We start from the raw sequence: 15,330 nt of genomic DNA, 5'->3' as shown, positions 1-15,330 counted from the left end.
GCCCTCCTGTCCTGCATCATTTCTTTTGAGAAATCATCTGCCAGTCTTCTGGGTGCTCCCTTGTAGGTAACTAACTGCTTTTCACTTACTGCTTTTAAGAGTCTTTCTTTGTATTTAACCTATGGCATTTTAATAATGATGTGTCTTCACATGGGCCTCTTTGGGCTCCTCTTTTTTGGGACCCTCTGAGCTTGCTGGGGTGGTGTGTCTATTTCCTTTAAAAGATGGGGGCAGTTTTCCATCATTATTTCTTCAAATAGCTCTTCAACATCTTGTTTTCCTTCTGGTACTCCTATGACAGATATTTTTACATTTAATTGTGTCCCTTAGGCTCCTTAAATTATTATTGTAGTCTTGGCTTCTTTTTTCTTGCCATTCTAATTGAGTGTCCTTGTCTTTCCCATCATCTATATAGTTCATTTGATCCTCTTTTTTATTCACTCTGTTAATTCCCTCTAATATACTGTTCATCTCAGATAATGTTTTTCATTTCTGACTGGTTTCCTTTTGTAATTTCCATTTCCATTTTTATTTTTTAATCTCTTTGTTAAAGTTATCACTGAGTTCATCAACACTTCCTCTAAATTCGTTGAATATCTTTATAACAAGTGTTTTGGACTCTGCATCTGTTAGATTGTTTGATTCCATTATTCCTGGATCTCTTTATGTTCTTTCATATGGTTTCTGATTCTTTGTCTTCCTATTTTGTCTACCTTTCTGTGTCTGATTCTATGTACTAAGAAAAGCTGCTAAGTCTCCCAGTCTTATTAGTGTGGCCTTGTGAAATAGGTGTCCAGTGGCAAAGTCCCGAGAGGATTTTAGCTGCAGGCCAAGTTTAGACCCAGCCTGTGCCCCTCAGGAGGCCACCTGTTAAGATTCAGCAAGCAATCCACAGATGCTATGCTTATAGTTGCCTCAAGAGGCCATGCTAGAAACTGAGACCAGCTGTCACCAGTGTGAGCCTTGTCTCTGCTCAGCAAGGAGCACTGGACTCACCAAAGACAAAACTGGATGTGGCTTGGGCGGGACCATGAGTTGAGGGAAGTGGAGTTTCAGGGAATCCTCTGGATGGAGCAACCTCTGTTACCCAGTTTGATGAGTAGAAGTATTAGTAGGTCCACAATGAAAGTATTTGGGAACTGTGGAGACTGTTGTAATTCAAGGAAAGAAGGAGGGGTGTATGGAACAGTTTTAAGAGGTTGCAAGGAATGTAGGGTAGGTAGCCTGTGAAGTGAACGGTTTGTAGAAAATGGCCATTAGCCTCTGGAAAGAGTTGGTAGTCTATCCATTGAGTCCAGTGTCTGTTGAGGATCTGGATTGTGACTGTCTGATTGCATAGATTGAAAGGTAGATATCCTACAGATGTATTGTCACTAGTTCTTGTGAAACAAAGGGGAGCTTTGGAAATCAAAGGAGTATGAGGGTAGTGGGTCTTATTAATGGTATGGAGGGGTGTGCTACCTTTGCAAGGGATTAGGTATAGATGCGGAAGAAATCAGCAGGTTGATTAGCCTGTGCTGTGGAGTAACTTCCAAGGAGTGTATCTGCTATTTCAAGGAAAATGGAGCCCTTTTTTTCTTTTTGATATGAAAAGGTCATTTGTATATGTTCCTTTTTGGTGAGGGGAATGGAGAGGGCAGAGTATGCTGAGGAAGAGAGGTAAAGGCAGAGCCAGCAGTCCTTGGCTACTATAGGGTTGGAATTATTGAGGAGTGAATGGGTGAGATTGAGAGAACACTCACGATGAGTGAGAAAGCTCTGTAGGGAAGCATAAGAGGAAGCATGTGATCGGTGGGAGATATAAGTAAGTACAATTAATAGGGCGGAAATGGGAGGTGTTCTTGATCTACATAATGAGGAACCTTGCCCCATGAATCTACTAGGTGAGTGATACTTGTCCATGAGAAATCAAAGCTTCCCTGTAAAAGTGAATCCCATATAAAAAATTAAAATCTCATGACAGAGAGAAAGGGGAGACTGTGCTAAGGCTGAAAGAATTTGTTGGGGTAGTGGTGTTGTCTGTTATGAAAGAAGGGGAGAGTCTGAACCTGAACAGAAGGGACAGGGACAGTAAAGTTTACTCATTAGTCCTCTTCTTCAGGAATGTGGACTAGCCAAAGCTTTGTGGGTCTGATGGAATAGCTGTGGTATTTTGGGGTGTCTAGTCCTTTGGTGAACTATTGGAGACTCGTTTTAGCCTGGAAAGATGGAACCAGGTTGGCTGTCCAGTAATCTTTGCAGCAATTGGGGTGGTTAAAAATACCTGGCAAGGGCCTTGCCATCTAGATTTAAGATCCTCTGAGTGTAAATTCTTAAGTAGGACCCAATCACCAGGGATTACAAGAGTAGGTGGAAGATCTCCTGTGAACAATTTTGGCAGGACTTGGTCTGCATGTTCTCTTAGTATTTGTCTAATAGATTTAGCATGGGTACGTAATATCCTAATGGGGACATTGTGGTTGAGATGTTACCTAGAAGAAAAGGGCTTCTGTACATGAGTTCAAAGAAGCTGAGGAAAGAAAGGGCCCGAGGGGAGGCCCTAATGCACATGAGGGCAAGAGATAAGAGTGAAGTCCTAGGTTCCTTAACCTCTAGTCTAAGCTTAGTTAACTGGGTTTTTATTAAAGAGTTAGCTTTTTCAACTTTTCTTGAGAACTGTGTAGGTTTCATTAAATACCTAAGGTGGAACTGACTTTCTGTGTTATTTGAGATATGAAGTCTAGGCCGTTATCTGAATTATGAGGCAGGTAATCCACAGGAAGGAATAATGTCTTTGAGCAGGGCCTGGGTTACTTCAGAAGACTTCTCAGAGGTGGTGAGGAAAGCCTCAACCCATCCAGAGAAGGTGTCTACAAGGGTTAGTAAGTATCAGGTTTTCCTGATGAGAGACATGTGTATAAAGTCAATTTGCCAATCCTGTCCAGGGATGCTGCCCCTAACCTGATGGATAAGAAGGAAAGGAAGACGTAAAGTCCCTTGGGGAGAGACTGTGGAGCAGATAGAGCAATTTTTTGTAATATCTCGGAGAGTATTAAAGTTATTGTAAGTAATGAAAAGTTTAAGGAGTTGTAAAAGTGATTTAAATCCATTGTGTAAGGAGTTGTGAATATCTTGCAGGATATTTTGAGCTTGGTCTTGTGGTGAGATACACCTTCCTTGCATCTTTAGCCACAGGTCTTCCTTATCTGCTCCAAGCCTGAGGAGAGAATGAGACTCTTTAGGAGAGTATTGTGGCATGAAATGAGGAATAGCTAAGAGTTGGGAGAAAAGGGGTGGTTGCTGCTCTGCCCTTTTGGCCTCTGTATCTGCTTTATTATTGCCCTATATGATGGGGTTGTTTCCTGCCTAGTGCCCCTTATAATGAACTCTTGCTGCCACCTTGGGAAGACTAGCAGCCTGAAGAAGTTTAAGAATTAAGGAGGCATTGGTAATAGAAGATTCTTTTGTAGTGTGAAATCCTCTTTCTTCCCAAATTGAGGCATGTGAGTGGAGAATATGGAAGGCATATTTGGAATCTGTATAGATGTTAACTTCTTGTCCAGATGCTAAGCTTAACACTCTGGTGAGGGCAATCAATTCTGCTTTTGAGAGGTAGTCCCTACAAGAAAGGTCTAGATTCTATGACCTCTATGAGAGAGACTATTGCATAGTCTGCCAACTTTTTCCTATCCTGGGAGAACTACCATCAATAAACCAAGTGTGTGAGGCATTGGGTAAAGAGGAGTCTGTTATGTTTGGGAAATAAGGAGTCTTAAGGTTGAGGATTTCTATACAAGAGTGTGAAGTCTCTTTTTGGGGGATGGGTAAAAGATTGGCAGGATTGAGTGAAGGCCATTTGGCTAGGGTAACATGGAGAGATTCAATAAAGATTATGTGAAAAGTTTGTATTCTAGAGGGAGGGAGATTTGGGGTAGCTTTGTATATTAGGAGGTCAGAGATGTTATTTGAAGAATAAACCGTGATGAGTTGTCCGAATGTGAGTTTCTGACTTTCAAGAGTTAGAAGAATGGTCGCTGCCAGGGCTCTTAGGCAGGCTGGCCAACCCTCGACTGTAGTATCTAATTGTTTTGATAGGCAGCTGCCCGAGTGTCGGCTCCCTGAACTTGTCCTAAGAGTCCAAGTGCTATTTCCTCCTTTTCCATAGTGTAAAGTGTTAAAGGTTTGGAGAGGTTGGGAAGGCAAAGAGCTGGAGCCAATATAAGGGCCTGCTGTAACTTCCAGAAGTAAGGACTAATATTAATGGTGGGATCTATTGGTTCAGTCAAAGGATCTTCAGAGGCCAGGTATAAAAGACAGGCTAGAATGCTGAAGTTAGGGCCTCAAATACAGAGAAGCCCTGCTAATCCGAGGAAAGACAGGAGCTCTTGTTTTGAGGTGGGAAGTGGTAGCGATGCGATGAGGTCTTTTTTGTCTAAGTAATGGCACAATATTGCGGGGTAATAGAGAGACTGAGATAAATGACTTTAGGGGAAGAAAGTTGGGCCTTGAGAGGGTAGATAACAGTTGACTTTCCACTGCCTCTACCAGCTGTTGATTATCTTGCTGGTGGAGGATATCAGCCTGACCCTGAGCGGCTAGCCAGATTCTTTACTTTTTTTTTCAGGGGAAAGAGTGGAGGAAAGGATTATGTAGAGGTCATGCCAAGTAAGATCATAGGATTGAGTTAGGTATTCAAATTCCTTGACATAAGTGGCAGAGTCAGTGAAGAAGGATCTTAACTTTTTCTCAGTTTGAGAGAGATCGACCAGAGAAAAGGATATGAATGTGGACTATACCCTTAGCTCCTGCAACTTCCCTTAAAGGGAAAACAGTAGCAGGCTCCTGGAGGTGAGTCCGATAATGCATATGAGGGGTGGGGAAGTATGGTTTTGAAGGATCTGAGCTGGATTCATCGGGAGCTGAGGGGTTAAAGGAGGAAGAACTGGGGGAGTTGGGAACCAAAGGGTTAAGGGAGAAAGGAGTGAGAGAGTTGGGAGCTGAAGGGTTAAGGGAGGAAGGGGTGGGAGAGTTGTGAGCCAAGGAGTTTAGGAGAGGGGGAGTGGGGGAGTCTTCTGGGAGGTCAGCTGAAAGAGGAGCACATGGGTGTGGGGGCCTAGGGCATGGTGGTCCGTGGTCAATGAGATCAAAAACGGAAGTGTCGGTTTCAGAGTTAAGGGAAGTAAACTGTTTGGAGTGAAGAAGTAAAATCTGATAAGTAGAACAGAGTTTAAAGAGAGAGGATCTGGAGCAGAGAGTAAAGAAGGCCTGGACATAGGGGACTTCAGACCACTTTCCATTGTGGTGACAGAAGTTGTCATGGTCTTCTAATGTGTTATAGTCAAAGGTGCTGTTCTCAGGCCATTGAGATCCATTATCCAATTTATATTATGGCCAAGCAGTGTTACATTATAAAATGAAATGGTGAGGTCTGATATCACCCTTGAGGCTGAGGTTGTCTAGGTTCCTTAATAAGCAGCCAAGTAGAGTGGTTTTGGAAGGTGTAGAGAGTGTGTTCCCCATGATGAAGAGGATGAGAAAGACAGGGAAAGTGAGGAGGTTGAGTGGCAAACTACAAGGGAGGGAGAAGCTTTTTGGGTGGGCATCCCTACCCAAAGAGTCCATCCAATAGAGCAGAGGGGTCCTTTCTGAGTCTGACATCCCCAGTTCAGAAATACCTTGGGCCAGGAGGCTGAGGAATCTTTTGACCTATCACTAGGATTTGTCAGAGAACAAGAGAGACAGAAGACCTGAGAAGAGGTGGATTACCACTCACCCAAAAATTAAGTGTCTGCTGTGGACTGGCAGTTCAGCAATGAAAAGTTGAAGCTCCCGGTCTGGCATTCTCCCTGGCTGGGTTCCAAGAGGATTTGGGAGGTTAAGGTTAAAACCCTTAGAGCCCAAGGTTAAGGTAGGACTCAGAGGTTATTCTGGGTGTGCTGCTGCAGGCCACTGCTCTCCAGGTTGTAAACCAATAACCTTGGGGCTCAGAGGAGAGGCCACTGGGTTGAACCTGCACCAAACCCTCCTAGGTTTCAGCACTAGATGTTAGGTTCACCAAAGAAGGAACGCACAAGGCTGAAGGTGTTAAGCAAGGTTTACTGTAGCAGAGTGACAGCCTGTCTGAGCCAAAGATGGCGTCAGCCCCAAATGCGAGGGGACCTAAAACTTATTTGGGGCTTGAGGTGGACTTTTTGGTGGGAATATTTTGGGTGGGTAAATTGATAGGGAAGGGAGGAGAGTCCAGAATGCAGGAGATGAGCATGTAGCACTGCATGCAAGGTCCGGTTTCCACACAAAGGTAAAGGAGAACTCTGGTTCCCACATTACATGGCAGGATAGGGATTGAGCCCTCTTGGACCTAATAGTGTTGTCTAGGGTTTCAGTCTCCTTCTGACTTATCCAGACAGCCAGAATCCCTTCTGATTTTTACAGCCAGAGTTTTGGGGAATTTTTCTTCCCTGGGCTGGAACCGTGGGTTGGGAAGCCCCTTCATGAGGCTAGGACCCCTCTCTCCTTAAGGGGTATCTCTGCAGCCTTGCTCTCCCTCCCAGTGTTCCTCCACCACCCATGGGTGTGAGTCCAGCCCAATTTGTGACTTTCCCCCTCCTACTGGCTTCAATGCGGCTCCTTCTTTGCATTATCAGACATATGTGCTATGATCAATTGGACTTCAGGTGATTCTACACATTGATTATTTTATAATTTGGTTGTAATTTCATTGTGGACATGGGAGGAGGCAAATCCTGCTTTTACCTAGTCTGCCATCTTCCTCTTGAGTCCTATAATACCCTGTTCTTAAAAATGATTGCACTTTCCTACTTCTGTCTGCTTGTTAGTCATCTTACTCATAGTTATGTATTTTTTGACCTTTTGTTTCAGGTGGAGTGACCCCTTTCAGTATTTCCTGTAATTCAAGTCTTGTGGTAGAGAACTCCCTCAGCTTTTGTATGTCTGAAAAGTTCTTTATTTCTCTTTCATATTTAAAGCAGAGCTTTGCTGGATATATTATTTTGGGCTCATAATTTCTTTCTTTCAATAAAGGAATTCCACTCTTTTCTGACTTGTAAGGTTTGTACTGAGAAGTCTGTTGATAATCTAATGGGTTTTCCTTTATAGGTTAACATCTTCTTTTCCCTGGCTGCCCTGAGAATTCTTTCTTTGTCATTAATTTTTAACAATTTTAATATAATGTGTATTGAAGAAGGCCTTTTTAGGTTGAGATAATTGGATGTTCTGTTTGCTTCTTGAATTTGAAGATCCAGTTCTTTCCATAGATTTGAGATATTCTTGTTGACTGAGTATGCTCTCTGTTTCCTTCATCCTCTCTTCTCCTTCTGGTATACCCATTATTCTCATGTTGCTTTTCCTGATGATGTCAGATAGTTCTTGTAGAGTTCTGTCATTTTTTTTTTCATTCAAAAGTCTCTCTTCTTCCTTCTGTGTGATTTCCAGATTTCTGTCTTTGATATAACTAAATTTTTCATCCACCTGGTCAGCTCTATTCCTTAAGGTTGCTATTTTATTCTTCATCTCTTTTAATGTGTTCTTCCTCTCCAGAAATTCTATTTGGTTCTTTTTTTAGGGGTTCAATCCCCTTGCTTAAGTATTTACTTTGTTGGTTTATTTTGTTTCTAATCTCAGAATTGTCGGTCAGAATATTTTGCATCTGATATTTTTTTCAGAAGTGCAATCCTGAATTCTCTATCATTTAAATTGTATATTTCTATGCCTTTAAGCTTATTTTCTGGAGATTTTTCACTTTCTTTCTGAGCAGCCTTGTGTCTTTGATTTTTCATAGTGCTTGATGGATTATTTTTCCACTTGGGCATTAATGGGAGTGTATTCTGCTTTTTTTTTTTTAAGAAAATTTATTATGTAGTACTCTCTCTTAAGCAGGTTGATAAGAAGAGTTTTTTTTTTCCCCCCAATAGGTGGCATCCAAGTTTCTTGGGAATCTGCTTTGAGGCTAAAAATGCTCCTTTCTCTCCAGTAGGCTGTATAGTTTCTCTGTGATCAAGCGGGCTTGGTCCCAGGGTTCCACCTCAGTGAAAGAGTGTGAAGGGCGATTGAGATCTGGAACTCTAAAGAGGCCCTGAAGTCTCGTTACTGCCCCAATAGTCAGATGCAATGTTCTGCTGGTTCTTTCTGACTCCATCTGACTGGGTGGGGTAAAGGTTAATTGGAAGAGGCTTGGATATGTGTAGCTGCTTCCCTTCCTATAGTTCTGTCCCCCAGGTTTTAGCTGTCCTGTTTCGGTATCACCATGCCTGTCTCTGGTACTGGCTGTAGTGTATGTTTCAGTACTGGTTATGCAAATTCTCCTGGGACTTGGTGCTACTTCTGAGAGGATATGGGGTGGGAGGAGGGTATGCTCCAATTTGGTGGCAGGGGAGAGAGGCATGACCTGTCTCTCTATCTTAGCCTCCTGCTTGGCAACCGCAACTGCTAAGACACAGCTGTTGCCCCCTCTGCACTCAGTTCCTTCTCAGCCCTCTGCCCTGATCCCTAGGCTCCTCTGTGTGGAACACGCTGATTTCTCAGGCAGCACTGTTCAGAGAACCAGCTATGAAATCTCCCTTCCCCCTCATCCTGTAGAGAGTGCCAGATGTGTATGGCAGTTCTGTTATTTCTCCGAACCTACCCCCACAGACTGGAGCGATTCTGACCTTCTGCTCTGATGTGCAGATCTCTCAGATGTGCTTGTGTGCAAATTTGGTGTTATTTGTTGAGTTGTAGATGTTCAGCTTATTATTTCAAGGGAAGAGATCCAAGGAGATCCCTCATGCCACCATGCTTCTGATGTCACTCCAATTTTTTTTTATTACTGTTTGTCTCCTCTGCTAGAATGTAAGCTCCAAACTGGATCATTTCACAAAAATTGACGAATGAATAACTTTTGCATACTATGTGCTTCATAAGATCCAGAAGATGTTTACTTTACTATACTAGTGAGAATTGTACTTCTATCTATTAACAAGAAACTGAAGTAAGGAGCAGCTTATGTGTAAGCCTCTAAAGACCTAGGCTTCTCTAGATGGACAGGCATTCTGAGCTCAACAGGTCCCAAATGAAATTATGTTCTCTCAAAACTTTTGTGTCCCCTCTCTTGTTAATGATTCCATCATTCACTCAATTGTCTAAGTTAGAATTCTTTACTCCTCTTTCTCTTTTCCCCTCACATTGAATCAAACATCAATTCCTTTCTATTCTTCCTAATTATCATACAAATTTGTTTTCTCTCCACAATAACTAACAATATCTTAAGTTCATGTGAGACCAACAATAGCTTCCTACTCATTCCTAATTGTTCTCTCTCTCTTTCCTCCTGCTAATTCCCGCAAAGATATACAAATGGCTAACAAGCACATGAAATAATGCTCAACATCATTAGTCATCAGGGAAAAGAAAATCAAAACCACAATGAGATATTACTTCACACCTACTAGGATGCCTATAACCAAAAAGTCAGACAATAGCAAGCATTAGCAAGGATGTGGAGAAATTGAAGCCCTTGTACATTTCTGGTGAGAATGTAAGATGATACAGCTAGTATAAAAAACAGTTTGGCAATTCCCCAAATAGTTAAACAAAGAGTTACCGTATGACCCAATAATTCCACTTCTGGGAATATACTCAAAGTAATTAAAAGCAGGGTCTCAAACAAATATTTTTACATCACCACAACATCATTATGTACCATAGCCCAAAGTGGAAACAACTCAAATGGCCATGCACTGATGAATGGATAAAGTAATTTGGTATATTTGTACAATGGAATATTATTTGGCCACAAAAAGGAATAGAGTACTGATTCATCATACATGAAACAATCTTGAAAACATTATGCTAAGTGAAAAAGCCAAACACAAAGGCCACATATTATATGATTCTATTTGTATGAAATGTCCAGAATAAGCAAATCTATACAGACAAAAAGTAGATTAATGGTTGTTTAGGGCTGGGGCCTGGAGGCAATAGGGAATTGAGGGGTGGTAGTTAAAGGGTATGAGATTTCTTTTTGAGCCAATGAGAACATTTTAAAACTGATTATTGTTCTAAAACTCCGTGAATATACTAAATACCATTGAGTTATACGCATTAAATAAGTGAATAGTATGGTATGTGAATTATATCTCAATAAAGCTATTACAAAGAAAATGCTCACTGGCCCTGTTCCCTGTGCCTGGTGCTGTTCTGGAGCATGGGTACAGAGATAATTAGGACTCAGAAGCATTCAAGGAGCTTATGATGGAGGCAGATAACAAAGTAAGAAATTATCATGATAGAGTAAAAGAAAGTGCTCTAATAGAGCTTGGGGCTTCTGGCAAAAATAATGAATAATTATGACTGATGCAATTAAGGAATGCTTCAGCTAGGAGGCAGAATTTAACCTGCATCTTGAAGTATGAATAAGATTTCAATTCAATAAACAAAACCTAATGATGTTGTTGGGGCAAGGGTGGAAAAGGAAGGTCATTCCATTGAGGGATCAGCACATGCAAGGGAATGGCAGTCTACAGTTATCTAGCACAGTCGAGGGGCAACCAAGAATTTGGATAGTGCATAGGAGTGTGGAGGGATGTTATGAGAGATGAACCTGGAAAGGTAGTCTGGGGTCAGATTCCCGAGGGCCTGGAATTCCCTGGAGGTTAGAATATTTCCTGATATAGGAAATATTTCACACCGCAATGCTGCGGTAAAGCTCTCAGTAGGGATCAAATAGTGGTGTCTATGACTCTGCCACTGACTAGCCGTGACCTTGGGCAAACCACCTAAACTCTCTGGATCTCAATATCTTTAACTTGAAAATGAATATAATCATCTTACTCATAAGGTTGTAGAAATGATCAAATGAAAGGAGAATGTGGCAGACACTGTGCTGAATAACCCAACATCTATTCCCAGTCCCTTTCTCCCTTGCCTGCACCTACAACAGAGACTTGAAAAGCCAAATATATGCTTAGTCTCCCTTGCAGCTCAAGATGTCCACATGACAGTAACACACTTATATCTAATAATACATAAACAAAATAATATTGAGAGGCTACTAGCAGACCCTTTCTTTCCTGAAGAAAATACACAGACATTGCTAATGCTGTCAACTTCATCCTAGTTTCTGCCTCAATGTCATGCAGACATGACATTGACAGGGTAGGTAGTTATGAGTTGGAGGGAGGGGGACAATGAAGGGTTAACGAGGCCCCAAGACCAGCTCAGCAGAAGAAAGTATACAAAAAAGGTGCTCAACTGGTATGAGCAAAATTAGTTAACTGGGCATGTGCCTATCCTCAAAATCTTCAGGGTGCAGGAGTATGACTTCTTATCTAAGAGCATACATTGTGCATGCCCAGGACAAGAGTAGTAAGATCTAAGGGAGGAGCAGAAAATTCATGCCATTTGAGGTAGGAGGGACAGAGAGAGAACAAAGAAACTCTATGGCCCATATAAACACCAACCCTCAATTTGTCTAGGCACTCTATCCTTGATCAAGCTGCCCACTTGGACTTTCTCCCAAGTATAACCTCTGCTGGCTTGCCTTACTTAGTAAAATTGCTTCTGTTTCAGCTTGCTACTGTTTGCCTGCAGTCTTTCTTCAAGCATTGGGCCGCCACGTAAAACTTCCACGGGGGAATCCAAGGACCGAGCCCTGACTCTCACACAGTGCTGACACCTGATTGCTGGTAACAATACCTGGGGCCCTAATAGCCATCCTGAAGCCAGATTATTGGCAGAAATGAAGATGAAAAGCCAACATGTTGAGGATGGATGATAGTGCAGAAGTATCGAAAGAGACACTAGGCTCTTGATGGCACCAATAAATGAATGCCAGTGACTACTTACCTCTGGACTTACTCTTATGTGAGAAAAATAGATCTCTATTTGTATAAGTTAGTTGGCGTTTCTGTTACCTGCAACCAAAATCATTCTTCACTAATGCAAGTTTATAAAATAAGCCAAAAAGTGATTTATAAAAATAAAAAAAAATGATTTTTGGAGGAGACATATGATTTTCAGTTTTACTTTGATAACAGAGTGAAAAATAAATTAAACATATTGTAGGGAATGCTAGTCAAGTAGTAATTACAAGAATCCAGGAAATAAACAGTGAAGGTGCTGAGGCAGTGAGGATGAGGAATAGGAGACAGATATCAGTGATAACAGAGGGAAAACTGATGAGACCTGGCAACTGATCATACTTTGAGTGAAGGGTGCAAGAGTGTGAAGGTTTGAAGATGCCTTAGAAGGTTTTAGCCCTAGTGACTGAGGAGATAGTGGGACTGTAAACCTACATTCATAACATAGGAACATATTCATATAACTTTAAGAGAAAGATAATGAGTTCAGTTTTGGACATATTGACCTTGAATTGCCTGCAACACACCTAGGAGTGGTCCTATAGGCAATAGGTCCTATTGGAAATATGGGGCTTTGAGGACAGATGGAAATATGCATTTGGGTGTCATCAGTGTATAGGTGGAAGCTGAAGCCATGGGAGTGGATGGGATCACTCATTAGGAGCAAGTATAGTAGAAAAGAAGAGAGCTAAAAATGGAGACATGGTGAGAGGATGGTTACCTTTAAATGTTGGATGAAAACAGAAAAGTCGGAGAAGAGAACTAGAAGCATTCAATCATTCAAAAATATTTATTGAGTGCCTACTATGTGCCAGACCCTGGGCTTGAGGCTGAGCAGTCAGAGAGTAGGAAAGGAACTAGAAGAGCATGGTGTTGGGTAGGGTGTGGAGCAGGGGTGGTTGGTCAACAGTGTCACATGTTGCAAAAAAGTCAAGTGGGGTGAGAAATGAGGAACTCCTTTCCTCAGCCACATTCATCAGAATTCCTTTAACGGGAGTTTATTGTTAGCTGTAATAGCCTGTCTGGAAGATAAATGCTAAATTAATTTGGGAACTGACTTGTGAAACTCTCAAGTGGCCTAACTCATTTAAAAGAAGTTCAGATCCTATTATGTGAGATTAAATTGGTTTCTGCAGGTGGTTGTGCAACCTTCTCCCCTAGAGATATTGTTTGTCAAACATGGTTTCTGTCCAGTTCCTCTTAGGAGCAAGAACAGTGGTGCTGTGAGAGTAGGAGGACTCCATCAAATCTCTCCAGTGAATGTACATGAGAGTTCTTTGCTCAGAATTCTAATAGACCCTAGGGCCCTATATTGTGCTATATATACTATTCGTGTGGTCTTTTTTTACTTGTGTCATGAATGTTAGTTTTGTCTCTAAATAGACCAAAAGTTCCTCAAAGGTAAAGATCATATCTTTTGCTCTTCTCTTATTCTCCTCAGGGCTGGACACAGAGTAGGCATTTGATAAATATTTAAGTCATGGAGATGTGGTTCAAATTATTTTTATAAAATGCCAACGTGCATTTGATAAAATGTACATTTAAAAAACTTATGTTATTTTAAATTCTAATATCAGGAATCTAACTAATTTCATTTGATACAGGTTATAGTTTGGAAGGGTATAAAGAAAGTACATGAAGTGGGATGCTGGCTAGCGGGGAAGGCGCCCCGATGTCCAGTCTCATATTGCTGTCTCTCAGTTCCAGGTCACAAGGCCATGGGAGCTCAACGATGTGGACCCTGGACATCGCTGGAATAGTCAGCCCCTCCCTGCTGCTCAGTGATGCCTACCGGGCCACTGCTCACTGTGCTTTTCTGCCACCTCAGCTGCTCCTTCTAGGACTCCATTCACACATGCCTCATTTCATTCCAGTCCCGTGCAAGTGGCTTTGGGTTTATGTCTTTATTTGATGAAAATGAGCCATTGCACAGCCATTGGCACTTGTATTGGGGAAACGTAGCCTCCAAGAAGCTTACAGTCTCAGTGCCAAAATTTTTTTCATGTCAGAGACTGAGAACTCTTGTAGTTGTTCATGTCATCCTTTCTTCAGACAGAAGATACCAAAAAGTTGCGACCAAAGATCTTTTCATTTTATTGATAAACTTGCTAATAAGCCAAAACGTTTGTCAATGTCAACTGTAGTGTGTCAGACCAGTTCTATCGTTACAAGATGTTCCATCTGACTGCTAAAGTTGAGGGCAAAGAAAATGGAATCAAGACATGGTCAACATGGTTGACATTGCAAAGGTGCTTAATTGGCCTCCAGTGTATCCTGCCAACTATTTTGGTTGTGACCTGGGAGCATAGGCCCAGTTTGATGTTGAGAATGACCGTTACATTGTCAACAGATCTCATGAGGAGAATAAGCCGCACAATGGATAGATCCATTAAAAACTTTGTTCTCTGTCCTGAGTGTGAGAATCCTGAAACAGCTGCATGTCAATCCAAAGAAGCAAATGATAGGTAATTCTTGTAAAGCTAGTTACCCAGTCATGCTTGACAGACATCATAAACTCTGCGCATTCATTCTCAAAAACTCATCTGAGAAGAGTGACAGTGGTGCAGGAAAGAAAGAAAAGGAAAATAAAAATAGAAAGAAGAAAGGCAAGGAAAATGGTTCTGTGTCCAGCAGTGAAAACCCACCATCACCGCCACCACCACCACCACCACCACCACCATATAGTGAAATGAGTCCTTCGCATGCTGTGGAAAAAAAAAAAGAGGATGATGATTGGGGGAAGGGTAAAATTGGGGAAGTTCAAAGGTGCAGAATGGATGAAATCCATGACCATACAAAAATTCTGATACTCAATGATGATTTGGAAAGGACTATTGAAGAGCAGGTCGATATCCTGTTTGATTTTTTTAAAGAAAAAATAAAGAAGAGGGTATTATTGACTCATCTAACAAAGAAACTGTTGCTGAAGCAGGAAGACTGGATATAAAATCTACGGGCCCTCCTGTTTTGACTGAAGTTCTTTTTACTGAGAAGATTAGAGAACAGATTAAGAAATAAGGGTGCCATTTCCTACGATTTTACCATCACAACAAAAAAGCTCGGTAGTACCTTCTTCATGGTTTAGAGTGTGTGGTAACAATACATCAAGTTCAGCTTATCTCTAAGATTCCACATATCTTTTTTTTTTTCAGTTTTTGGCAGTATTTATTATGTTAAGTGTAATTTCACAATTTTTGAATTTTATTTTATTTTTAGAGATTTGCACTTTTAATGGGTTGAGGATATTTAAGATGAGATCTACCCTTTAACAATGTTTTCCTTTATTTTTTTCAATTATAGTTGACATTCAATATTGTTTTATAGTAGTTTCAGGTGTACAGTGTAATGATTAGACATTTATATAATTTATGAAGTAATCCCCCCCTGATTAGTTCAGTACCCACTTGGCACCATACATAGTTATTACAATATTATTGGCTACCATTTTGTACTTCTTAATCCCTTCACTTTTTTCACCCAACCCCCCTAACCACCC

At 41.3% G+C, this 15,330-nt stretch overlaps 1 pseudogene; it reads left to right on the top strand.

Annotated features, from left to right (window-relative positions):
* Positions 1 to 13,566: 13,566 nt before the first annotated feature.
* Positions 13,567 to 15,330, top strand: part of LOC120613006 (eukaryotic translation initiation factor 5-like) — a 10,908-nt pseudogene continuing 9,144 nt past the window's right edge.

This window comes from Pteropus medius, unplaced genomic scaffold, assembly GCF_902729225.1.
Source record: "Pteropus medius unplaced genomic scaffold, Ma_sr-lr_union100, whole genome shotgun sequence".
Classification (NCBI taxonomy): domain Eukaryota; kingdom Metazoa; phylum Chordata; class Mammalia; order Chiroptera; family Pteropodidae; genus Pteropus; species Pteropus medius.
Note: the sequence above shows the minus strand (reverse complement) of the source record. Positions and strands in the feature narration are given on the sequence as shown.